The sequence below is a fragment of the Mustela nigripes genome, chromosome 9, assembly GCF_022355385.1.
Source record: "Mustela nigripes isolate SB6536 chromosome 9, MUSNIG.SB6536, whole genome shotgun sequence".
Taxonomy (NCBI): Eukaryota; Metazoa; Chordata; class Mammalia; order Carnivora; family Mustelidae; genus Mustela; species Mustela nigripes.
The window spans coordinates 15,539,020-15,565,366 of record NC_081565.1 but is presented as its reverse complement, the minus strand read 5'-3'; the positions used below and the strand labels follow the sequence as shown (position 1 = coordinate 15,565,366).

Here is a 26,347-nt window from a genome sequence, read left to right as displayed (position 1 = left end):
TTTTATATGGATATAAGTTTTCAACTCATTTGGGGAAATACCAAGGAGCATAACAGCCAGATCATATGGTAACAGTATATTTAGTTTTGTAAGAAACTGCCAACCTATCTTCCAAAGTGACTTTACCCTTTTCCACTTCTTTTAAAGTTCAAGAAATAGTCCTAGAGAAAGCCAGTGATTTATTCAAGGTTATTCAGTGCATTACTATGAGAGCGGAGAATTGAATCCAGGTTAACTGACTCCTTGTTCATTGGTCCATTACATTATCCCCAAGTAAGTCCCTTGGGTGTCTCATGGGTTAAATCTCTTTGCATACCAGAAAAAAAAAAAACCAACCAAATAAAACCCCCCAAAATGCCAAAAAAAACACCGAACCCCCCCCCAAAACCAAACCAAACCAAACCAACCAACAAAAAAACCCAGTACTTACTAGTGTGTATTTTTTATTATTGTTGTAAAACACATGCCTGCGGGGCACCTGGGTGGCTCAGTGGGTTAAGCTGCTGCCTTCAGCTCGGGTCATGATCTCAGGGTCCTGGAATCGAGCCCTGCATCAGGCTCTCTGCTCAGCGGGGATCCTGCTTTCTCCTCTCTCTCTGCCTGCCTCTCTGCCTGCTTGTGATCTCTCTCTGTCAAATAAATAAATAATATCTTTAAAAAAATGCTTAAAAACACATACCTGCATGTTCATGTTTCTATACATCAATCAAAAACATGTTGCCCTTTTAAAAATGAAGTTTAGACACTGTGGTAGATATTAATGTCTTAATTGCTTGTTTGCATCAGCTGTTCAGGAACTCTTCCTTCCTAAGTGAAATTCAGTAGAAATTCAGTATTATTGGCTGCATCTTCTCATCACCATTGTATCCATTTTGAGTATGTGGTGGGCAGAATTCTAGATTGCCCCCCACTGGGTGCAATTATCATGATAATGTTACTTTATTTTTTAATTTTATTTCTTATTAACATATAATGCATTATTAGCCCCAGGGGTACAGGTCTGTGAATCAACAGGTTTACACTTCACAGCACTCACAATAGCACATATCCTCCCCAATGTCCATAACCCCACCACCTTCTCCCTCCCCCTCTCCCCCCCAGCAACCCTCAGTTTGTTCTATGAGATTAAGAGTCTCTTATGGTTTGTCTCCTTCCCAATCACAATGATGATGTTTCTGTAGATGGCAGTAGTTTTTTTGTTGATATAATTAAGGTACTAATGTATGGATTTTTAAATATGGGAATAATCTAGGTGGGCCTACTTCAATCATAGGATTCCTTTAAAAGTTAGCTCTTGCTACCCTCTGCATCTGGTCAAAAAGTCAAAAGATTCAAAGCGTGAGAGGGATTGGATTTATGTTTGCTGGCCTGGAAATGGAGGTGGGCACATGTAAGGGCTGGTGAGTAGTCTCTCAGAGCTGAAAGTGACCCCTAGCTTAGAGACATCAAGAAAATGGTGACCTCATACATCCAACTTCAAGGAACCAGAAGTCTGCCAACAGCCTGAATGAGCCTGGAAGCAGATTCTTCCCCAGAGACTCCAGATAAGAGCACCGCCTGGCAATAGCTTGATTTTGACCTTGAGGGACCCTGAATTGAAAACCCAGTGAGCCGGCAGAGACTTCAAACCTACAGAACTGGATGTTGTTTTAAGCTGCTGAGTTGTAGGAACATTTCACACAGCAATAGAACATTAATACAGAGGATAATTCAGAATGACCATCTTTCTCTGGACAAGCTCAGGAGGCTAGATATCCTCCCCTCTTCCCTAATACACAGAATAAACGTAAGATTGAAACTCAACCAACTAGTCATTTGCTTTTAGGATTTTGTATTTGAGCATTTGACTCTAGGATGGTAAGAAGAGTCAGAAGCTAGGAATTACAAATGCAAAATTCTCATGAGACTATTCCTAAATCTGGACAACTGCTGTACTCCTGATGGCCAGCCATTCCAGCAGGCTTCATCCTTGAATTCTAAACATGAAGTTCCAGGTATCCACGGGAATGGTAAATTTTTGGATATACATCCCCAGTAATTCCATTTTGCTTGGATTACCAAGAGTTCTTTTCCTGTTGCCTATAAGAAATAAGCCAACTGATAGAAATGCTGAACAAAATATAAACCAATTATTTTCCAAATCTTTCAGTCACATTCAGCAACCAAACTAATTTCTTTCCATCCTCATTTGCTTAATGGAACATTTCATGACCTCATAGTGCCAGTACCAATCTGTTAAGGCCAACCCCATCTGCTTAGTTCTACCCACTATTTTCTGGGGATAATATCTGATGCTTAGAGAAATGAGAGTCAGGTATAGTGGTAATGTTGGACATTTAGGAATAGTGAATTAGTCAATATTTATAATTTTGTTCATTAAGTAGAATCTGAGAAGAGTATTCCTGTTATTTGAAGAAACATCTGCTATCCCAATAGTATAGTTCTATTAAAAGTTGTCAATCCTGGTATCTCTCAGTCCTATTCACACTGCAGGCTTGTGACCAAAACAGAACCAATCATATAACTCAATTTTCTAGTTGTAGGTTTGATTCAGAGATGGACACATGACCCTAAATGGACAATCAGAATCATTACCCAACATTTTTCCCAATAAAGCATGTTTAAACCTAAGTATTTCATCTTCTTCTTCTTTTTTTTTCTTTTTAAAGATTTTATTTATTTATTTGACAGACAGAGATCACAAGTAGGCAGAGAGGCAGGTAGAGAGAGAGGAGGGGAAGCAGGCTCCCTGCTGAACAGAGAGCCCGACGCGGGGCTCTATCCCAGGACCCTGGGATCATGACCTTGGCTGAAGGCAGAGGCTTAACCCACTGAGCCACCCAGGTGCCCCAGTATTTCATCTTCTTTGAAATGATTGCAAATGGTATTATGTTTTAAATTTTCCTTTCTATATGTTCATTGTTAGTATATAACAATGTGATTTATTGTTTTTGAGTGTTGCATTTACTTGTTCTAGAAGTTTTTGTAGATTCCTTGGGCTTTTCAAAATAGACCATCATCTGCAAATAAGGTCAGTTTTATTTCTTCCTTTTAAATAAATATGCAGGCCATTTATTTATTTATTTTTTCTTGCCTGATTGCAGTGGCTAGAATTGCCAGTATTATGTTGAATAAGAACAGTGAAAGTGGACATCCTCATCTTGATGCCAATCTCAGAGGGAAAACACACAATATTTCATCATTGTATATGATAATAGCTGTAGGATGTTTGTAGATGCTCTTTGTCAAATTGATGCGGTTCCCTTGTCTTTCTAATTTTCTAAGGAATTTATTTTTATTTTAATCATGAATGGGTATTAGCATATGCATATTTTTTTTTCTTTTTTGAGAGAGAGAAGGCAGGAGGTAGGGCAGAGGGAGAGAGAAAACCTTAAGCAGGTTCCACACCCAATGCAGTGCTGGATCCTGGGCTTGATCTCACAACTCCTGAGGTCATGACCTGAGCAAAAATCAAGAGTTGTATGCTTAACTGACTGAGTCACCCAGGCACCCCCCTGGATTATTTTTTTAACCTGGTTCTAGGTTTCTTGCTGGAACTAGAACCTTTTGCTGAATTTCAGGGACATAATTCTCTACCCTTTATCCCGGCTTGCCCATTTTCCTGGACTAGGGCCTGGGCTGTGCTTCTAGTATCCATCATCCCTTCAAAAAGCAATCATTTTGTTGTCTTCCATACCCTCAGGATGCAGAGATGTTTAAGACATGAGGCCTGTTTTTAAGGGACTGATGGACTAAGGGAAATGAGAATGATATTAGAGTGTATGCTTTAGATAGATATGGTGAGAAAGTGTGCAATGATGGGCATGGCACCTTAATATGACTCTGAAAGATTAGGATGGGCTTTTTGGAGACTTAGACACTTCCGTTGGATTTTAAACTTAAATGTGACCTAGCCAGAAAAAAATGATGGGACGAAGATGGTATGAAGCAAGGGAAGGCATTTTATACATACACAACAGACTTCAAGCCTTACAGAACTGAGATTCAGATTTGAAAAGGGACATGTAAATGTCTAGGTTGCAGCAAAAATAGGTTAAAGTAAAAATGAGGAAGTGCTGCATGGCAAAGGATATTCAATAATGAAATCGTGCTATTATTGGAGTTAGAATTAAATAGATCCTGGAGACCTTTAAAAAGAAAAGAAATACCTTTTGAATGCTTTAACTATAGGCCTACACTGAAAGCTGAGACAGAAATATAATGATACAGTTAGTATTTTAAACAGCTCAAAGCACTTTCATGGACATTATTAGAGCAGAGACATCCAAAATTACTGAGCCCTACCCAGTCTTTACAGTGTCCCCTCTCCAGATTACCATCCTACCATAATCATGAAGTCATTCACAAGAAAAACAACAATGTCTGTGGGCAGCAGGTAAGCAACCTGAACGATGACATCCGGTTAAGGTAAATGAGAGGAGATGATATTTCCCACAAAATGGTATAACTCAACCTCCTGGGAGCTATTTGGCCATTAGTTGTTAGGTTATTGGAATTTATTTCCTCAACCTAAATACAGGCAGATAAAAAGGGATTTTTTTTTTTAAACTCAATAATTACTGCCAGTAAAGACAGAAAAGAATGAAGCCCGCATTGCCAAACCCAAGTTGGGTAATTCTACTGAAGAGAATCTTCAAAATGGCAGATAAATATGAGACCATAAAAACGGATTATTACTTAGCTAATATGCTCATTGATTGTCTACTGTGTGGCCGTCATTGTGCTAATAACTGTAAAGAGTACAAATGAAGCTGACCCTGTGCATTTCCTGCCAGAAATGGAAGGTGAAAAGCTAGTCTGTACACAAGGTCAAGGTCGGAGACTGGTGGAGAGAGAAAGGGAGGTGAGAAGTGTTTTATCAGGAAGTGAGGAGGTGATGGAGGGCGATTTTATTGCAGAACAAAGAGGCTTGGTTAAATGCTTGGGCCGAGCAAACACAACATGCTTAGATAATTCAGTCTGGCTAGAACGTAATGTTTAAGAAGTAAGTGGGGAGAATATTTTTAGTGCCATGTTGAGATGTCCATACAGTAGCCTGATGCTATAGGGGACTTAGGATCCTGTCGATCAAGCTTCAAAAAGCAGGTTATTCTCCTATCTTACTCCTGAGTCAAGTCTTCAGTCTCTTGCCTTGGTAATTCTGTATATAGATGTCTGTTTGGCCAGTTGGTGACTATCATTTTTTTAAAATATCATAATGCAAATACTTTGAAAAAGATGTAGTTTATAAGACACATTTACTTTGCAGTGCTAACTAACAATCTGTATTTCCCTGGTGTATGATTCAGGAGAGTTGAAGTTACAGTAATTAGAAATGTCTTGATTAACCTTCAAGGCATTGTTTCATTGTGTTGAGGTGAAGATGTTTATTTTATTTTATTTTTTTTTAAGATTTGTATTATATAAGGGAGAGAGAGAACATGCACGCATGAGTTGGGGGGAGGGACAGAGGGAGAGGGAAAAGCAGACTCCTCACTGAGCAGGGAGTCAGACACAGGGGCTCAAATCCAGGACTCTGAGATAATGACCTGAGCCAAAGGCAGATACTCAACAAACTGAGCCACCCAGGTGCCCCAAGGCGAAGATATTTAGTAGGCATTGAACTAGGACGCCATTTGTCATCTAGTAACATTCTTCAGCATTTGTCATATCCATACCAACCAATATATAGTCATTTTCTCAGTGATTCACTTTCCATTGCTTACAATTAATCTCTCTACCTAGATACAAGCAATAACTCAATGCCATTTTTTGTATTTAAATCATAAGTATATCTTTCTTAGACTTGTTCAGAGACAGTAGGGAGACAGAGATAAGTGAACCAATTACATTTCCTCCCTGATATTTTAAAATATGTGACCCAAGAAGAGCTGAGCATTCTGGAAGAAGGCAGAACAGAGATATCATGAGTCAGTACTGCCTTAAAAAAGCAAAAGCCGCAAGTGAGTCAATGCCTAGGAGAGTCAGTGGTACTGCTACAGCATCTGCATATCTTCCAGTGCCTAAACTATGTTTTCTTGTTCCTAAGAAGCTGCACTTAAAGATTATTTCCTCATTTTCATAAATATTCTCCACACAAGATGTTATTCCTTGAGGTGAAATTAATGATACCCAAAGTCTTAGCTAACACAATTAGACTTGGTGTCCCTGGGTAGAAGGTGTGAATGTGGACCTTGGAGATGAGAGGATTTTGTCTTCTAGGTAAGGCTTTGGAGCAGGCTTTGGATGGCGGTCCTTGTGTCCCCGGAAGAGATATTAGTTGATGCAAAACAGAAAGATGGTTTCAATGGGGAATAATTCAAGGGGTGTGAGGGCAGTAGAAGGGAATCACTGTTGGTTTGTTCTCAAGCTAGAAGGTCACAGAACTTCAGGGTCATGGTTGATCTCATTCCTGGTAGTCACAGGAATCTATAGAGAATGATGAGTAAGCAGAGGAGTAGGTTGGAGAGGGTCTAAAACTAAACAGACAAAGAAACCAACCAACCAACCAACCAACCAACCAACCTTCCCAACCATTCTTGGGAAGAGCAAGAATGACTCAGAAAAGAAAGAGAAGAAAATAGGAAGAAAAAGAGAAGAGACAGGATCCTCAGTTTCAAAACTTTGTCCTTACTGTGCATTATATCCTGCTTTGGAAACTGTAACTATGCTTAAAGCTCCCCTACCGTGCCTCCATGCCTCCATCCACATTACCGTGCGCGCGCGCGCGCGCGCGCGCACACACACACACACACACACACACACACACACCAGTTGCTTGTGTTACTTTGAATGAATGGATCTTTCTTTGAACAACCACAGTACTGCCACCTGTGTAAACCTGGACTGAATTCAGTTTAGTAGCTCATTTACGGTTACACATCATTGTAAGGGATTTGGACTTTACTCTGCAAGCAGGCATCTATACTAGTGCTTACTTTTGCCCAACATTTTGTTATGAAAAATTTTAAGCATGCAGTCAACAGGAAAGGATATTCAGTAAATACCTCACAACTAACACCTAGATTGCACTATTAACATACTATCATACTTGCTTTATCAAATATCTATCCATTCCTTTTCCCATCCATTAATCTGTCTTATTTTTGGTTCATTTCAGAATAAATTACAGATATACATATGCTTCCACCTAAATTCTTCAGCATGTACATCATTATCTAGAGTTTGACATTTATTTATAGTTTTGATGTAAAATGTACATACAACAAAGTGCACAATTTTATATACCTCTATAATCAAATCATTATTCAGATTAAAGTAGTGCATTGTCCCTCAGAATATTCTCTCATGCCACTTACCAGGCAATCCCTTTCCCCACCCTGTATAAACAACCAATGTCTTCACTATTTTTCTCTCTAAATTTGTTTGCCTTCATTACAATTTCATATGAGTGAAATTGCACAGTATATGCTCTTTTGTGTAAAGCTTTCTTCATGCAGACAGATGTTTTTGAGAGTCATCCATATTGTTGCATGATAATTCATTCCATTTTACCAGTGGGTCAGTACCAGTTGTTTATCCATTCTCCTACTTGATAGGCATATGAACTGCTTTCATGTTTAAGGATTTTAGGACTAAAGCTTAGTTTAGGGGATTTCAGGAGTTTGGGAATTTTAGGACTAAAGCTTTCAGGAAAATTCTTGTATAAGTCATCCTGTGAGCATAGGTTTTCATTTCTCTTGGGTATATGCTTAGAAATGGAATTGCTGAGTCAGAGGGTAGGTATGGGGTTATGTTTACTTTCAAAAGAAAATGCTAGACTCTTTTTAAAATAATTGTACCATTTATATTCCCATAAAAGTTATGTATGATAATTCCACTTGCTCTACAACCTCCTCAGCCTTTGATGTTGTCACTCTTTCTGACTTCAGTGGATCTTCGTGTTATTAATTTTCAGTCCTTAATTACTAATGTTGGGAAATTTTTCCTGTGCTTACTGGCCCATTGTATATTTTCTTTCATAAAATGTATGTTTATAATTTTTGCCCATTTTTGTCCATTTTTATTAGATTGCCTATTCACTTATAGTGAAGTCTGGTGATGTGCAGACATTTTATTTTATTGTATTTTTTAAAAGATTATTTATTTTAGAGAGAGTGTGCACACATGGGGCAGGAGGCAACAGGGAGGAAGAGAAGGAGAGGGAGAGAGACCCTCATGCGGGCTTCCTGCTGAACCTGGGGCCTGACCCAGAGCTTAATTTTACAACACTGACATCACGACCTGGGCTGAAACCAAGAGTCTGAGAGTTAGATGCTTAACCCACTTTGCCACCCTGGTACCCCTGTATGAAAGTATTCAATGGTGATATCTAATTGATCATTTTCATCTTTTATGGTTATTTCTTTCTTCTTGTTGTCTGAAAAACCTTTGTTCACCTGCAAGTCTTGAAGTTAATCTCTTATGTTTCCTTATAAAACCTTTGTTGTACTTTTGCTCTTATGTTTAGGTCTGTGATTCTTCATAAGCTAAGCTCTGTGTATAGTGTGAAGTAGGAATGGATAGTCTTTTTGTTTAATGAATTCTTTGTTATACCAGCACCATTTCTTGGGGGAAAATATCTATCTCTGTCTTCTACAATGATTTCCTCTGTTGCCTTTGTTGGAATGGTTTAGGTTCTTTATTCTGTTCCACTGACTCATATGTTAATCCTAATTTTACCACTGTACCATCCTGATTACTACATCATTATAGTAAGTTTTGAAATTAAGTAGTGTAAGTATTGCAACTCTATTCTTTTTCAAGATTGTATTATATATTCCTGATCCTTTATAAATTTTAGAATCAGCTTGTCCACTTCTATGAAACAGTCTGTTGGAATTATTTGGGGATAATTGACATTTCTTAACAATGTTGAGTTTTCCAGTATATGAACCTGTTATATCTTGTTTATATCGATTATAAGTGTTCTTTAATTACCCGCAGCAAAGTTGTGCAGGTTCTGTACATAGCTCCTACGTAACTCTTATTGAAAGTATTCTCAATTTTTGTTTAAATGACGTTATTGTAAATAAAATTATTTTATTTTAAATTCCATTTTTGTTGTAGTGTATAAAAGTTCAATTGAGTTTTGGGTTACTTTTTTATCCTAAAATCTAATTCATTTACTAATTCTAATAGCTATTTTTCAATTACTTGGGATTTTTTATATAAATAACCATGTCATCTGGCTCATTTGATACAATGAAACACCATCTTTTTCTGCCCTCAATAGAAATGCACTGTTGGAAAGAAAAGAAAGAACGTGGTAAGAAATGGAGTTTATAATCATTGGATAGATATTCAAGTTCTTTTTCTCTTTAAATCTGAATTGGGTAACAGTAGAAAAATATCCAGAATTAGATGAAGAAATTCAAGTATTTACTCACTCCTCATCTAAAGAATAAAACAGACTTCTTATTCACATCTTATAACTTAGTAAAGGGAGAAACAGCACCTTTCAAAGCTCCCTTTTCTCTTTCATTTCTGAATTCCTGAAAGCCAGTCATGTTCCTAGACTCCCCCCTTCCAGAGTAGAATTTCTGGCTATATAATCTTGGATAAACAGCTTTATTTTCCATTGAATGAGATTTCTCCCTGATAGGAAAGCAAGAAAAAGTGAACTACAAACATGGGAAATATAACAACCACCCATTAGGTAGTATAGAGTTTAAAGACATCAGAGGAGCTCAGTGGGCGAAGGTCAGCTGCCTGGTCATACAAAACCCCATGGGGTGCCATAACCTTTGTAGGTCCAGATCCATTTGAGGACTGTCTTTGGGTTTGCCTGTCTCAGATACTCATTGTTAAAAATGTTTCAGAGTGTATCAGATTTAGGAATGCTGGTTCACATGAAGAAAGTTCTGAAGAGACCCATGACTAAAACCAAAATAACAATGTACTAATTTATACTGAGAAATATAAATCTAACATAAATTGAGTTTTATGTCAGCATGGGCAGTACATTCTCTCTCAAAAGGCCAGATACGTAGAAAGATAAATTAGCAGAAAGTATGCCTGAACAGCACAGGATTGAAACAAGGCAGAGGCATCTATATGATGCAAATACTTAATTGCTTTAGTTTAATATACCCTGAGTATCCATCTCCATAACTGGCATACTCCAGCAACTACAACCAGACAGATGATATTTTTAGGCTGGAGAATGTTCTTTCCTGCACAGAGCACTTCTCTGTAATTCCACTGAAGGACACTTCCAGCCTATTTTTATGGTTCCTTTCTGTGGTTAGGGTTTTATCTTCCATTAGATTACTAAACTGATTCAGAACAATTCTGTATTTTTAGTTCCTTGGCATTTTCTTGCTCATACCCATCATGGATTGATTTCATAGCCTACACATTAGTAAATAATTTGATCTACCTTCTTTCAAAGTTCTTACTCTCTTTGGAGTGTTTTGATTTGTGTCCAGTTGAAAGCAAGGTGCAGTTCTTGGAATATCCTGTAAATTCTTTTTTTTTCTTTTTTTTTTTTTTTAAGATTCTATTTATTTATTTGACTGAGAGAGACCATAAGTAGGCAGAAGGGCAGGCAGAGAGAAAGGGGTAAGCAGGCTCCCCACTGAGCAGAGAGCCTGATGCAGGGCTTAACCCCAGGATCCTGAGACCATGACCTGAGCTGAAGGCAGAGGCTTAACCCACTGAGCCACTGATGCACCCCGTCCTGTAAAATCTTATTGAATCTTCAGAATGGTCCTGAGAGGGGGTCATCATTACTATATTTTCCTTTTACAGACGTGAAAACTGAGACTTAGAAAATTTAGCTGATTTTTCCATTGTTAGCTGAAACAAATATGTATACACGCACATACATATATGTATATATATTACACATCTGTCATGTGTCAGGCATGGGAGGAGTATGGTGTAATAAACAGCCTATCCTTATTGTCCGTCTTAAAGCAATTAGTGAGACCTAAAGATTAGCACTGTGAAATTTAAACATGAGAAATTTTGTAACCTCCATTATGCTATATAAATGTTAGGAAGCTTTGTTTCCTCTGAGACTCATTTTGTGTAATGACATAATGAATGTGTGAATGAATGAATGACTCTGCACTATCTTTAGTATTGCTTCTTTCTATAAATAAAGGAAAAGCAAAGTTGAATAAGTATGTTCAAATTTTTAGAAATTTCAAATGACCAGGGCCCCAGTTGTTGCAACTTTTAATGAATTCCAGCAGTGTTCTGGCATTGTGCAGGATACAGAGGAGACATGACCCAGACTAACAGACACACCATCAAAGTGGGACAAAGGCCATCAAGATAACAGAAGGAGAAGGTGAATAACTTGCTCCAAGAGGAAACAGCTGGAGCTGGTTTCTGAATGCTAAACAGTTTTGAGTTTCTCTTTGATTCAAGAAAGCCAAATCCTCACAACTTCAACTTTGAGATGTGTTCTGAACATCCATAAGACCCCCAAACTGAGTTGGGAATCTCCTGTGGAGAGGTTTCCTTGGGTTATTTTCTTAACTCTTCTCTTCTGCATTGGTTTGTCGATGTAAGAGAAATGGCCTTTGTCTGATATTTTCTTCTCTGATCCCAGCACAATGCTGGAGGGGCAAAGGTCTTGCAACATATAAAGGGAAAATATAAGACAGATTGACTGGTAAGATGTTTCAATTTAAAACAACATCAATAGGTTCCACTTACTTGGTTCTTAATATATACTAGATATTATGATGAGCACTTAATATAGTGTCTTATTTAAACATTAAGTCAACTGTGGGTAGGTGGGCTGTCATAGTCTACATGGTGTAGGTGAAGACACTGAAGTCCAGAAAGGAATAGTGATTTACCCAAAGCTGGTAACCTCTGAGCAAGAACTGAAATGCAGTCATGAAAAGTTCTTAAAAGTCCAGGGACTTAACCAATCCCCACAGTGCCCCTTTCTGGTAAGGGCTTGTGGACTGCATTTGCCATAATAACTTCCTTCCCAGCTCTGGCCTAACATAATTGTCCCCTTTTCCTGTATCTTCTAAAGTAACTCTTTTGACTCTATTAGAGCATTAAACATTTAGTGTTATTTTAAGTGTCAAAATATGTATTTCTGCACTAGATTCTCTTCTCCTTGAAGGCAAAGACAATCTTTAGAACTGTTTATTCCATCATGATTGCATAAGACTTTATGTAAGACAATCTTTAGTGAGCATGGGCTGAATTGAAGGTCATTTGTATTCTTGATGAAGGTTAAGTAGTATATAACCTAACAAGAAGATGTCATAGGTTACCTGTTTCATGAGTTTTGCTAAGATCATCAATCAGAGATGTGTCCCAATTCATCAATAAGGAAACCTTTTGTCCTAATTAATAAGCAGGTAAACCTTGCCAATCACTGTTATAAATAAAGAACACACATCTACTATGCTCTTATTATTTTGTCATACACTATGGGAACATATAATTTCTCTCCTAAAAAAATCTATAGTCTTGGAGAAAAGCAGAAAACCATACTTTTTGAGGAATATGAATGTGTGCATGTGTATTTTCTGGGCCTATCAAAAGGTTTGTCTCAGACAAATGCTCAGTTAAAGTTTGTTGACTGACATTTAAAAACAGAGGACAGTGATGTCAGCAAGACAACCAAATAAGATGTCCCTCCTTCTCTCCTTTTTATAATGCAAAGCATATTTGCTTTTTATAATGCAAACTCACCTTCCACAACCAAAATTTAGCAAGCATTGACAGACAAAAGTGCCCTTGTGGGAGTTTTGGGATTCAAGTGGGGGATTTTGCAGTCCAAAGGGAGAGGCTTTTGAGAAGGCAGAATCCTACCCAAGTGGCCAACTCGCTGACCCTGATGACAGCTACAGACCTAGAAAAAGCTCTGTACTCCTGAAGACTCAACTACAACCCACTGGGCTTTTGTTATATCAGTACCATATGCTAAGGACCCAGAAGGAGTCATGCCCACTCAGGCATCAGGTACTAGGCACACAGACGTGTGCCTGTGGCTGTGGACCCTGGTGTGGCCTGCAAAGTGCCCAGCCTCTTTCAGCCATCATCTGGGAGCCCCTGGAAATAAGCCCTCCAAATTCGGTCAGACTAAGGATCCAGAAAGCTCCCTGTAACTGGGTTACAGCCACAGTCTATGAACAGTCCTGCAGTGCAGGGACCAGGACCAACTCCTCTCTGTACCCATGGAGATCCTAAAGGGCCCCATCACACTTTGCCAGTAGCCCAGAGGCTCCTCCTCAAGGGAGACACTCATGTCTGCAATCTCCAAAATTCTGTTAGGGTCCTATATTTGGATCCAAGCCCTTCAAGCTGTGGCACACTGACAGACCTGTCAGCTTAGGGACCAAGCAGGAGACACCCCTTTCTGCATGTCTGAATTCTAGGAGATCTTAAAAGGTGCTATGCTCAGCTCCAACACTCCCATCCACAGTCTATGAGTAATGTTGCTGGCCCAGGGAACTAGCAAGAAATACTCCATCTATATACCAAGAGATCTAGAAAATGTATTATTCTTATTTCCAATCCCCCCCAGCTATAGCCTGTGAGCAGCTCTACCAACACAGACGAAGTAGAAGACACCCACATCTACACCTCAGGCGATCTGAAAATGGCTCTATACTCAGCTCCAGGCCCTACCGCCATGGACAGGGGCCAGCCAGCCCACTCAGGGACCTGACCCATGACACACCAACCCGTGCCTCCCAAGCCACATCTGCAGATTTCAGGCTTGGTTGTAGAACCTGAAATAGCCCTGGAGTTCTGTCCCAGCCCCTCCTGGCTCACAGTGCAGAGCCAGTCCTGCCCACCCCAGGATAGATCAGGAAGCAGCCTTCCCAGGAAATCGGTGAGAGCCATACCTTTCTGCACATCTGGTCATAGGCCATCTTAGGACTAAACTGAGGACCCTGAAGCAGACACTTGTCTCAGTGTCACCCTACCAAAGTACCAGAGTCCCATCACAGAGGGACTGGACAGGATCCATACTCACCTGAGCCTCTGGTAACAAGCCCAACGGCCATAAACCCAGTGATAGACTTGTAACGAGTTCTAACCCAGCACAACTGCAGTTCTGGCTGTAATCCCACCAACCTGGAGACAAACAAGAGAAGGTCTTTACTTGGTGAAACCACCCAGTGAAGACTGGAAGCAGTGTTTGAATATAGATTAAAAAATAATAATAATAAGGAGTCCTGATACTGAAGAATATTAATGATAGAACTGAAAAATGTGTGTGTGTGTGTTTCAAGTTGTCATTTGTAGAACTTAACAAATTTACATAATATTATATGTCAATCGTATCTCAATAAAGCTAGGGAGAAAAAGAGTATGAGTCATAAACCACATACAATGAAACTCAATTCCAGATCTTTAAAAGACCCTTTTATAAACTTGACTTTCTTAGTTTTCGGCAGAAAATCCCGTTCAATCTTCTGTCTGAAGCTGCTCTTACTTCCCTCTCAATCCTATCTAAATCTACTTTATGTCTCTCTAGATGCAGAGGGTTCATTTCCTTTGACTTGGAAGGTCCTAGTTTCCTAGAATCAGATTTTGTTTCAGAAGACCGGTGCCTTCTAAGGAATTCACATGTAGGAAACAGGACTACGAAAAGAAACTCAGCTGACATAAAAATGTCACTCTACAAAATGGGCTGATTAAATAGTAAAAGGTCATTAATTCAGATTCTGTTAGAATTCAATCTAAGCTGAGTGGAATTTACTTTCCTATGCCTATGAACACATGATTTGGCAAGAGAAATAGTGTGGCAATTTTAGAGGAATATGTATTTTAAAAATTGACAAGTTGCTTCCAATTATACGTTATCAGCAATAATCATAACGCCACCAGCAATCCATTCATATATTTTTATTGAATCATATTCCCTAAAAACCTTCAAAAGCCAGCACCTTATTTATGTAGTTATTTATTTATACACTGTCTAGTTCCAAAAGGAATTTGAAGTGGCCAACATAACTTTTTTAGCCCAATTCAATTGAGCACCATATATTTGTAGATTTCATTACAAAGAACACCTGCATGTCTGTCTCAATTCACAGAACGCAGTCATCTGAAGTAGGTGGGAGAGAGTTCACAGAGCCCTTTTCTTAAGTGAGGGAACTGCGGCTCATATGTCTTGATGACTTGTCTAAGCTCATCATATAGATGGATGTAGGCAAGAGCCTTGTGAGGGCCACAGTCTGGAAACCTCTCCCCTGGTTACATCCCATAATTAGGTCTGCTTTCCAAAACAAAGGTCTGCTTTCCAAAAAAACAACATGGTGCCTTTCATTCAGATGCCTCATTATTCCAAATAATTTCTCTAAAAATTAGCACCCCAGCCTTGAGTGTGAGTAGCACTGAATCACAGAGATAGGACAGGAATCCCAGGGTCAGGATGCTTGGGCATGGGAATCTGTGAAAAGTCAGACCTGGACCTTGTCATAAACATCTCTGTTTTCATTTCCCTCCTCCCCACTGGCCCAGGCATGCTGTCATCCAAGCTCTTCTTATCTATGAAAGAAGCAGCTACAACGGCCCATCAGCTGGACCCTCCCTGGGTTATCCACTGGAATTAACCCCTCATACTTCAGGGAAGGTTTGTTTTTGTTTCGTGTGTGTGTTTTCCTTTTTCTGTAGAGATTTAATCAGATCACCTGTTCCTGCTTCAATACCTCTACTATCTCTTTGTATTAGGTTATAGAACATGATTCAATTTCCTTAGCTTGGAATGTAAAATCCTTCAGGATCTGGTCCCAAATTAACTTCCCTTCTTATGCTGCTCTGAAGATACCACGTGCCTCTTAATCTGTGGGTATTTAGTTTGTCTTAAGCCATTTTACGTTTCTTCCTCATGCCATATTTGTTCATAGGACGTTTCCTCTTACCGTGGATGTGCTCTGCCCTTATTCCACTTTTTTTTCTTAAAGATTTTATTTATTTATTTGACAGAGTTCACAAGTAGGCAGAGAGGCAGGCAGAGAGAGAGGAAGGGAAGCAGGCTTCCTGCTGAGAAGAGAGACGGATGTGGGGCCCCATCCCCGGATCCTGGGATCATGACCTGAGCCGAAGACAGAGGCTTTAACCCACTGAACCACCCAGGTACCCCACCCCCGTATTCCACTTTTTAAGTGCAAAATTTCTTTGCAGCCTTTAGGATTATAGTTGAAATGATATCTCCTATCCTTATGGAGAACTTTGCTGACTCTCTAGGCATCATAAACTACTTATTGTGTTTTGATGGTGAATGATGAAGCATCATTCACCATTTACTTGAGTTAGGTTACAGGTGTCTCTTATCAAAAAATTATTCATGAAGAAGATTGACTTGAGGGGGAAAAGAATCAGATACATATTCAAAATGTGTGCATAACAGTTTTTTTTCCATTCTTTATATAACAACACTATGTCCAAAAATTGGACAGTAGCTTAATAGAATCTTTATTTTTAACCATAACTTCATCTTTAAGATTCTTATCTAGTTTCATACCTTTTAAATCCATGTAAATGTCGGTGACTCCTAAACATAAGCCTCCGGCTTGGATCTTTCCTCTCAGGCCGACTGCTTATTTGAGGTCTCTCCTCAGATGTGCTGCATAGATCTCAAACTGAACATGATCAAGAGTGAATTCCTGATATCCCCTCCCGACCCAGTTCTGCCCCTGTGTTCTCCCCCATCTCAGCTGATGGTACCTGTCTCCTGCTGATTCAGGCCACACACTTTGGACCCTGGAGACCTCTCATTCCACCTACTCATCCTATCCAACCCATTGGCAAATCTTTCATCCATACCTTCAAGATATATACCTAACCTGATCCTTCCTCACCCAGTCCATGGCTATCCCATTCACCCAAGATAGTTCTTACCTAGATAACTTCAATAACCTCTTAAAATCTCTTTCCAGATTTTGCTCCTGCTCCCTTCTATGTATTCTCAACCCACTGAGACATCCCTTACAAATAAAAATCCAGATCTTTCCCTTCTCTACTCCAAATTCTCCAAAACTTCCCAGTCATCTACAGGAAAATCTAAAGACCTTCTAATGACCTTCCTGGCCCAAATCTGACCATTGATTCCGTCTCTGATACACCCCTGGGTTCTCCCCCTTTGTTTGGTTGGCCCCAGCCATGCTGGCCTCCTTTCTATTACTGAAACGTACCAGACTCACTTTTGCACCTTGTTTGTACTCTGACATGCCCTTTGCCTGGACTGCTGTGTTCTTCCCCCAGTATCTGCATGACCACCTACCCCCACCTACTCTTTGTCTCCTCTTTACCTTCTGCGGGGTGGCAACCATCATGCATTCCCAGCCAGCCCATCTAAATTTGCACTCCTCAGCTCTTGATGTTTTCTTATCCCTTTGCAGGATTCAGTTTTCATCTTACCATGTCCTATATGGTCAGTTTTGCTTTGTATCTTCTTCATTTCCTTTCTGTCCACTAGAAACTATGCTTCCTAAATTTAGGGATTTTGAATTGTGATTTTGATTTCTAGCATTTCAAACAGAGCTGGAAAAAATAAATAATTACAAGGAGATTAAAAAGAAAGGCAGGAAGACGTGTAGGAAGGAAGGGAGGAAATTCTACCTATTATATTATATTTATTATTATGAGGTCACTTGTCAGAATGAGGCTGATGTATACTAATGATAAGGAAATATTTTCAAAATATCTTACAGGGAGAAACTAGATTTCAGAATGGCATGCATAATGTCATTCCAGTTTTTTCACGTAGCTAATTTTATGAGGTTGTAGATAGAGAGAATGAAGGCCGAGAAGGGCATATGCCAGTAAACAGTGGTTGTCTCTGGAGGTGGTATAAAATGGCACTTACCATCTTTGTTTTGCATTTCTGTATCATTTGCATTTAAAAATATGTATGTATTAAAATTTTAACAGTGGAAATTCGATATTCAGTGATGGCGTAGATACATATTTTTTGCACACTGAAAGCTGTTTATAATATACTCATCACGCCGAAGAGCAGTTTAGAGAACAGTAATAATGTAAGCGCTAATGTTCAATTTGAAAATCCAAATACCCTTCAAATTAAATGTATTTTTTGCATATTTGTTGCCAAAACACATTTGGTCACAAAACCTAACCTAAGCTGACATGAATTTATTTTTAGACATTAGCACCATTATCGTGTGAATATTCATGATTTTTACTAATTCTGCCCTAGACCTGCTGTGGATGGTATGTCATATAATAAATATGCTCCAAACTAACTTTCTAAAATCTAAACAAATTTTGAAACACATCTAACCTCGAGATTTTTTACATAAGGCATTTTGGATGTATTTTATGTATCTTCACACCAAAACTACTATTTCGGGTTGGTGTGATTTTGATTAACATTTTTTTTTTTTCTGTGTTTGCTCAGTTGAATCTTATACTTTTTTTTTTCTTTCTACAAGAAACTTCTTGTGCAATAAGTCTGCAATAGGATTTCTTGTGTAATAATAAAATAACATATAATTTAAATTCAATTAAGACCTTAGGTAGTACCTCACAGGCATGGAACAAAGTGTTTTAAAATTAAGAGAGCCCTTGCCTTAGCTAAGTGTGGCTTTGTGCTTGGCCTCATGTAACCAGCCAACCTTAAGATTTTGTTGACGCAGTCTCCACGTTAGAGGAAGGTAACTTATTAGATTATACAAGAATGGGTAAATTTGGATGATATAGGGATACAGAAGAGGACAGATTCAAGAATAGTCTGGGACAGGTTCCGCCTCAGGGACAATACTGTAGGGTTGACAGATGCACAATCCTAGCTGGGTTGTAGCACTTAAGCATAGGGCAACAGCGTTTCCCCCATCCCAGCACTGAGGGCTGGTTTCCACTCAAGACAGGAGGGAGTGCTGCTGATATTAATAGAAGGAGCGTGTTCTTTTCCTGTTCAGCTATTTAAAGAAATGTTCAGCTGCAAGGTGTGCTGATTTATGCAGGTTATCTTCTTCAACCCAGATAGAGCTCCCTGCGTCTCCCTCCCATTACATCTCCCCCTTAATGGATCTGTAACTGACTTTCATTTTGTGATATAGAATTTACAAGAAAGAGGCTATGTGTGTGGAGGGGGCCCCTGTTACTGTTTCTAGGTGCTGCTGATCACACTTGTGTAGGGGATAAACACCCTTAATTGGGTTCTTGGCTATAAATGCCTCGTAAACAAATTTGGAAGACAATCAGGCAGTGTTAAAGGAGAGGTGGGAAATTATTGTCACCCACTGGGTGACCTTAGATTGTAATAAAAATGATTCTTCATGGGGATTAGAAATGGAACCAGCTCCTCAGGAATGGCCTAGAAATGTGGCCAGCTAAAATGTAACAGCATTAGACCCCAAAATGAATGCAATATGCAGTGTGGACTTTGGATTTTCAAAGTCCCTTTGCAGCCTTCAAGGGTCAGTTCAATCACTGTTTCCTCCTTAAAGCCTTCCCAAATTCCCACTGCTCGGAATTAATTTCCCCTTTCTCTCAATAACTATTGTTCGTGTTTTCCGCATCTATTAGACTGTTTATGATACTCTTCCCACTGTCTGGCTATAAAATGATAGTGTTTATTATGGAGCTTCTCAAACACTAGTTTATCTGTGCACTTGCTTGAGGCATTTAGCCAAACCTGTCTGCTGTCCATATTTCATTTACTTAATAGTCTCTTTATATTTACTAACTTTTTAAAAGATTTTTATTTAGTTATTTACTTGAGAGAGAGAGAGAGAATGATCAGGGGGAGAGGCGGAGGGAGAAGCAGACTCCCTGCTGAGCAGAGAGCCTGGGGGCGGGGCCGGGCTCCATCGCAGGACCCTGGCATCATGACCTGATCCTGAGCTGAAGGCAAATGCTTAACCGACTGAGCTACCCAGCTGTCCCTATATTTACTAACTTCTAAAAACATTCAATTTCTTCTTTAACCTCAACTTAAGTAATAACATCTATAAAATTAATATGGTACTGTAATTATATATGTACATATATATACCCATATATTTGAAAGGAATTGAAATTAAAAAATCAAGGAAGAAATAAACATGTAACTATCAAAATTTTAAAATATTTTCATGTATCACCTTAAATCATTTAGAATATCATCAGTAGTTCATATACTACATATTAAGTTCATATCAATTTTTTTGTGAAACACTGCTCCATTTGCACTGTTTGGTCCTAGGGTATATGAACCATGTTTTACATAATGCACTGTATTTGGTATTTTTTGCTGAACACCTGCTCTATGCAAGCTAGTATGCTAGAGCACACAATTCTCAGTATTCAAGACATATAATATTTTAATATTGTAATGTTTTGGTAGAGTTCTAAAATACAAAATATTAAAAGTCAAAATGAATGCCAGGCTTCCACTATAAACAAAACATATAGATAGCATCAATTAGAGACAGGAGTGATGATGTCTGGCTCAGGGACTTGTTTAGGAAACTACTGAAGGTAACATATTAAGTATCTGGTCTATTTTCCGCTAAAGCCCATGCTTTCTCACTTTGCACTACAATTGTGGAAAGCTTATTTTTATATCTTCATGTTTTCCTGACGGAACTTTTCTAGAGGAGCCCTTTAAATCCCTCCCCACACCTTGCTCCTCCCCAAAGGAGGAGGAGTGACACTTGAGTCATGGAATGAAGTCTATGGATAGTGCTCTTTGGGACCTCATGCCTTCAGGTGTACCTGTGAGATAGTTCTTCTGTCCTCCTGTCCCTGTGTCTATACTGAGTTGGGTAAGAGTAAATCTGAGGGGAAGGTTCTGCAATACTGCTTCAACAATAAAGAACCTATACATACTTCAACCCCACCTGTCTTTACTTTTGGGACAATTTCCTTAGTTACTTCTGAACTTAAGGAAAGGAAAAATGTGCTTTTGATTGGTCGCCTTAAGCCATAACATAATAGGGCCTTCCTATTTTGAAGTGCTTTGCAAACTCCAGAACATTAGAAAAAGCATATTTTTGTTGTATTTTATGAGTTATTTGTAATATAAATTCACTGCTATCCTTACTAATTATTTTACATAAAATATGTACAAATGCATAGCTTAGTTCCTGAGAAACAAAAGATACTCAGGACGTGTTATTTGTTTTCCTTGTTCATGTCTTCCTCCTACCCCTACCTCTTAATTACCAGCGACATAATATCGTGGTATCGTCTATCCTTGGCCCATAGCTGCTGACTCTGTCCCTCTCCCTTCATCCCCTGGCCCTCCAGGAAAACATCAAGTTTCGCATGGTAATGTAATTAAGGTCATATTCTGCCTTCAGTCATCAATGTGCAAATGCTGTATGACTAATGAGACAGTCTTAACAGAGTCCCCGAAACTGTATCCTCCAACCAGACTAAATAGGCACGGTGTCCTCAGCCCCTTTATGACAGGAATGAAAATGTGTCCACCCCTTCGGGCTCTGGCGGAGTCAGGAAAGTAAATAGAATCACAGTTATAATCACAGAGATTTTCAGAACATGTGTTTTAAGAAAAATCAACTTCATTCACCTCTAGTGCTCTCCTCAGGTACATTGTTGCTTCCTTTCAGAAAGCTGGACTGGGGTAGCAAGATGGGAATTCAAGTACCAGGCAGACACAGTGGCCTCAGGTTGATATGCAGGCATCAATCAAGAATGGGAGAGCCATTGCAGGGTGTCTGGGTGGAGAGGAATGGCCCGTGTGAGACTGGAACACTGGAACGAGGTTGCGATTCAGCTGCTGTTGCCGGTTTAGCTCATTCTATCTCCTGCACCATGGTCTGTGCTGTCTACTCTCCAGAGGGGTGTTTTTTTGTTTTTTGTTTCCCTTTGTATTTTTTTCCTTCATATACTGAGATTATGGTAACAACTACATGATAGAGCTCATGGAAGAATGAGGTGAGGCTAAGCATTTGGACGGTTTGTAGCATAGCATAATGCAGTGCTAAGAATAAATAGGACATAAATATTGGTTTTCTCAATATTTTAAAATCATAGACCCTGTCTTTTTGTGACTAATCCTGGGCATCAATCTTCCTACCAATTTTTAGCCCTCAGCCCTCATTGGTCTAATCCTAACAATTATATAACCTCATGATTTCCTCTCTTGCACTGCTGGAGAAAAGCAAACAAACAAACTTGACATAGTTTTCTGCTGCTTCCACTTTGGACTTTCCTGAACAATTATCTCCAAAATATGTGGGAGTGATTTTTCCAAAAAAATATGATTCTCATCCTAAGGCTTTCCTGATTACAATCCTTCAGTGCTTTTCTACTGTTTTTAGAAAAAGATGGCAAAATAGATGACATGGCGTAAAATGTCCTACACAATCCAGCTTCTCCCCCTAATGTCCCCTGGCTTGCCTTTCGTCTTTGGCCTCTACCCATGCCTGTCTTTCCTTCTTGAAGTCACTCTTCTTTTTGTCTTAGGGCCTTTGCATGTGCTCTTTACTGAACTTTTTCTAGGTGATGTCTTTGTGTTTCTCACATCTGCTTAGGCATCAATTGCTCCAGGAAATCTTTCTTGACATCCCCTCTGTCCCATCCCAGATAATAATGAGTCCCTTTTCTGTATGATTTTTTTTAAATTGTGTGTGTTTTTGTTTTCTGCAGCACTTAACCTAAGTTAAGGAATTATATGTAGGTGCGATTACTTTGACAGTCTTCAATCCCTCTTCATGAGGGCGTGGACCTTGTTTTTTGAATATACTCTTACTTTCCTCGATCTGAAATTATTTGGGAGGCACTTTATTATTTTGTTAAGGCACTGAGCTATCACTCCATGAAGATGTTCTGAAAAATTAATATTAAAATATATTAAATCATCTGCTTATGGTCATCCAGCCATCAAATCATCACATACTGGGATGTTAAATTGGTAGCAGTGTCAACAAAATAAAACAAAAAAAGTTTTAAAGGAGGAGAACTGAGAATGGGAATGCCATATGCTTAGAGCAGGCAAGGAGTTGACAGGAGCACTCTATACCCTCCTCTCCTTCCTCTGAAAATGTTTATACTCAGTCTTAATACTTTTCCACTAGGCACAGATTGGTCCTTCTCCATATAATTCTCCACCAGCTAGTTGAAACCTGTTGACTAACCCAGCATATATTTGAACCACAAGATTTCTTTAATGCTGAATGATGATGAATATTATACTAACAGTGTGGTGGTAGAATCAGAAAATGATGGTTTGGCTTTTTTTCAAAAAAAATTCTTATTTTTATGAAGATCTCTTAAACCCATGTTATCTAGAAAAGCCATGAATATATAACCCAAACTGGATAAATCATTGAATAAATTAACAGTGAATGAGTGAATGAATGAATGAATATAATTCAGTCATATGGGAATAACAACTGTTCTACCCTTAATGTTGACATGAAGTCCAAAATGCCAGGTAGTATCAGCATCTCTGTCTCTGGTTTATTCCAGAATCAGTTGCAGGTCTGACCACACTCGGAAAGCCATATGAAATGGGACAGAGAAGACAGAACATTCCAGTTTCCCCTTGCTTAGTGGGAGCTTTATTCCAGGATCTTGTTCCAGTTCTGATTCTCTGAGCGTTGTCAACATCCTGGTGTTACACTAAACATGAGGAGATTCAGAATGATGTAGGTTACTTGGCCTTCCTGGACTGCCCAGGCCACTCTGGACTACCCCAGCCACTGGACTTTATTCCTGTTCTATTAGGATTTGCCTCCTGCCATCAAACAGAAACACTTCTGATCTACAGCTCAGCTCCTGCAATCTTTTTGACAGCTTATCCACTATAGGGGTTTAATCTGCCCCAGGTAGATAAAAAAGAATTGATATGAATTTTTTGATTGGGTGCCTCTCTTTTTTCTCTCCATCTCTTTACCGTTCAGCAGCTGAAGGGGATCCATCATGATAATTTCCTGTTATTAGGTTTGAAGTGTTTTGAATGTGAAATGCCTTTTCACTTAGAAAGAATTGATGCCTATAACTTGTAATGTGTTAGCAGTTTGGTAGAGTGCTTGACAGCCCAAACTGCATTACAGGTAGCTAATCCCCATGGCTGAGCTCCATTAAAGAATAGATCGTATCTGTTAATACAGCCATAGAGTGTGGGTCATTGTGCTGAAAGGCAGTCTAGCTGCTGGGAGAAAGATTATTATGTGACTTTATTCTATTTTAAACTTGGAGAATGTATGGTAGATATACTAGTCATGATTGATTAAAGATACCAGAGGGGATTTTATGACTCTCCTGGTATGTGCCAGGTTTATAATTCCCACCAGGAAGAAAAATGTCCCCAATGGCTTAAACAAGACCAATAGCAAATATCAAGCTATGGACAGCTACATAGCTCCTGTACATTCTTCACTGTGACTTCACCCATATTTCATACTATTCTTTGGAAAAGATGAGAGCCTGATGCCCTGTGATTCTTAATGTTTATTGAAAGTACTCCATAAAAGAAAAGTTTCTGATCCAATATTGTGGCCCTGGTCCAATGTGAGTTATTCATTTTTTTTTTCTACTAGACCAAGAAAAGTAAGTACCTTTCCATTTTTGTGCCATATCTAATGGGTAGGGAGTGAGAATCTTGGGGTTCTTTATGAAAGTCCAAGAACTGTGACAATGAGTATGTGACATGGTTCACTAAGAATGACCACCATGGGCACACATGGGAGAGTAGAGGCCAGTGGGATACCTATTTGTCATCCTCAATATAGACCAACTCAAGGACAGTTTGACAACCATAATCTTTGGAGTAAGTAAGAGTACAATCAGGTTTATGGTTCTCGCTGATTCATGCTTTCTATAGAAAGGTTCTGTAGAGTGAATATTTGTGTCTCTTTCAAATTCATATTCCTATTCCAAATTCATATTCTAATCTTCAATGTGATAGTATTTGGAGGTGGATCCTTTGGGAAGTGATTAGGTCATGAGGTTGGCACCTTCAGGAATAAATTTAGTCCTTATCAAAGAGACCTCAGAAAGCTCCCTCCACCTTTCTGCCATGTGAGGGTACAGAGAGAAGAAGAACATCTGTGATGGGAAATGGGCGCTCCCTGGACAATGAATCTGCCAGCATCTGGATCTTGGACTTCCCAGTTCCAGAACCATGAAAAATAAATGTTTGTAGTTTAAAGCACAGTCTATGGTATTTTTGTTGTAGCAGCCCAAACAGACTAACACGATTAGAATACCTGGAGTCTGGATTATCAAGTAGCACCCATTTCATTGTGTTAAATGTAGTTTTTAGAACACAGAGCATTATTAATGGAACTCCATTAAAAATAGCCCATTCATCAATTTCACTGAATCAATTTCACCGAGCAGGCATTTGTACAGTAACTTTGAAATTCCATAAGAGATCAGAGAAGTGCTGACCAGATGTCTAGCCTTCAAGAATATTCACGTCATGACAAGACACTAAATGCAGATGTGTGGAATACTTCAATAACCAGTCAGATGGGATTCAGATACCAGAATCACAGTAATGTATGGTCTCATAAGCAGCTTTATTCTATGACTCACACAAAATGACTTCAGAGTCAACTCAGAGTCACTTGAGGTGGAAAAGATGTTTCTCAAATTCCACTCAGTACTTATTTCTTATGAACCAGGGATTATTCAGAGATTGCTACTGGTCTAGTTTAAGTCAGTGGGAACATTTTTCTTCTTGGTGGGAATTATAAAACTAGCACATACCAGGAGAGTCATAAAACACATACAGGGAGGGGGCGCCTGGGTGGCTCAGTGGGTTAAAGCCTCTGCCTTCAACTCAGGTTCTGATCCTAGGTTCCTGGAATCGAGCCCGAATCAGGTTCTCTGCTCAGCAGGGAGCCTGCTTCCCCCTCTCTCTCTCTGCCTTCCTCTCTGACCACTCCTGATCTCTCTTTCTGTTAAATAAATAAATAAAATCTTAAAAAAAAAAAAAAAACAGGGAAATTTTGGCCAGTGGAGATTATTATATTTACCAAAAGTGGCCCATATTTTTAAACTATTTTTTATTCAAGTATAATTAATATACAGTGGCATATTAGTCTCAGGTATACAATATGATTTAATAATACTGTACATGTCTCAGTGCTCATAAGTGTCCTCTTTATCCCCTTCATGTATTTCACCCTCCCCTCTTACCACTCACCTCCCCTCTGGCAGTCATCAGTTTGTTTTCAGTTTGAATCAGCAGAGCAGATACCTGGATTCCCAGTCTAGCGCTAGAGCTGGGAAATTCTAACATCTTTATTAAATAACTTTTTTAACCAAATGTATCAAATTTTAGGGCTGTTCAGTTACTTAATAATCTCACTTATTTAATAATTTCTTACTTAAGACCAATAGGGATTAATATAAATTGGATACTTCCGTTTCGTAGCCGAGTAGCTTTGGGTTAATTCTCTGTGCCTCTGTTTTCCCATCTGTAAAAGGG

At 39.0% G+C, this 26,347-nt stretch overlaps 1 long non-coding RNA gene across 1 annotated transcript; it reads right to left on the bottom strand.

The window, feature by feature from the left end:
• Positions 1 to 462: 462 nt before the first annotated feature.
• Positions 463 to 26,122, bottom strand: LOC132025034 (uncharacterized). Its single transcript, XR_009406392.1, has 4 exons — positions 26,063 to 26,122; positions 16,460 to 16,577; positions 13,964 to 14,064; positions 463 to 629 (listed from the first exon to the last, which is right to left on the bottom strand). It is a non-coding gene; the product is annotated as an uncharacterized LOC132025034 (long non-coding RNA).
• Between the last annotated feature and the right edge of the window lie 225 nt (positions 26,123 to 26,347).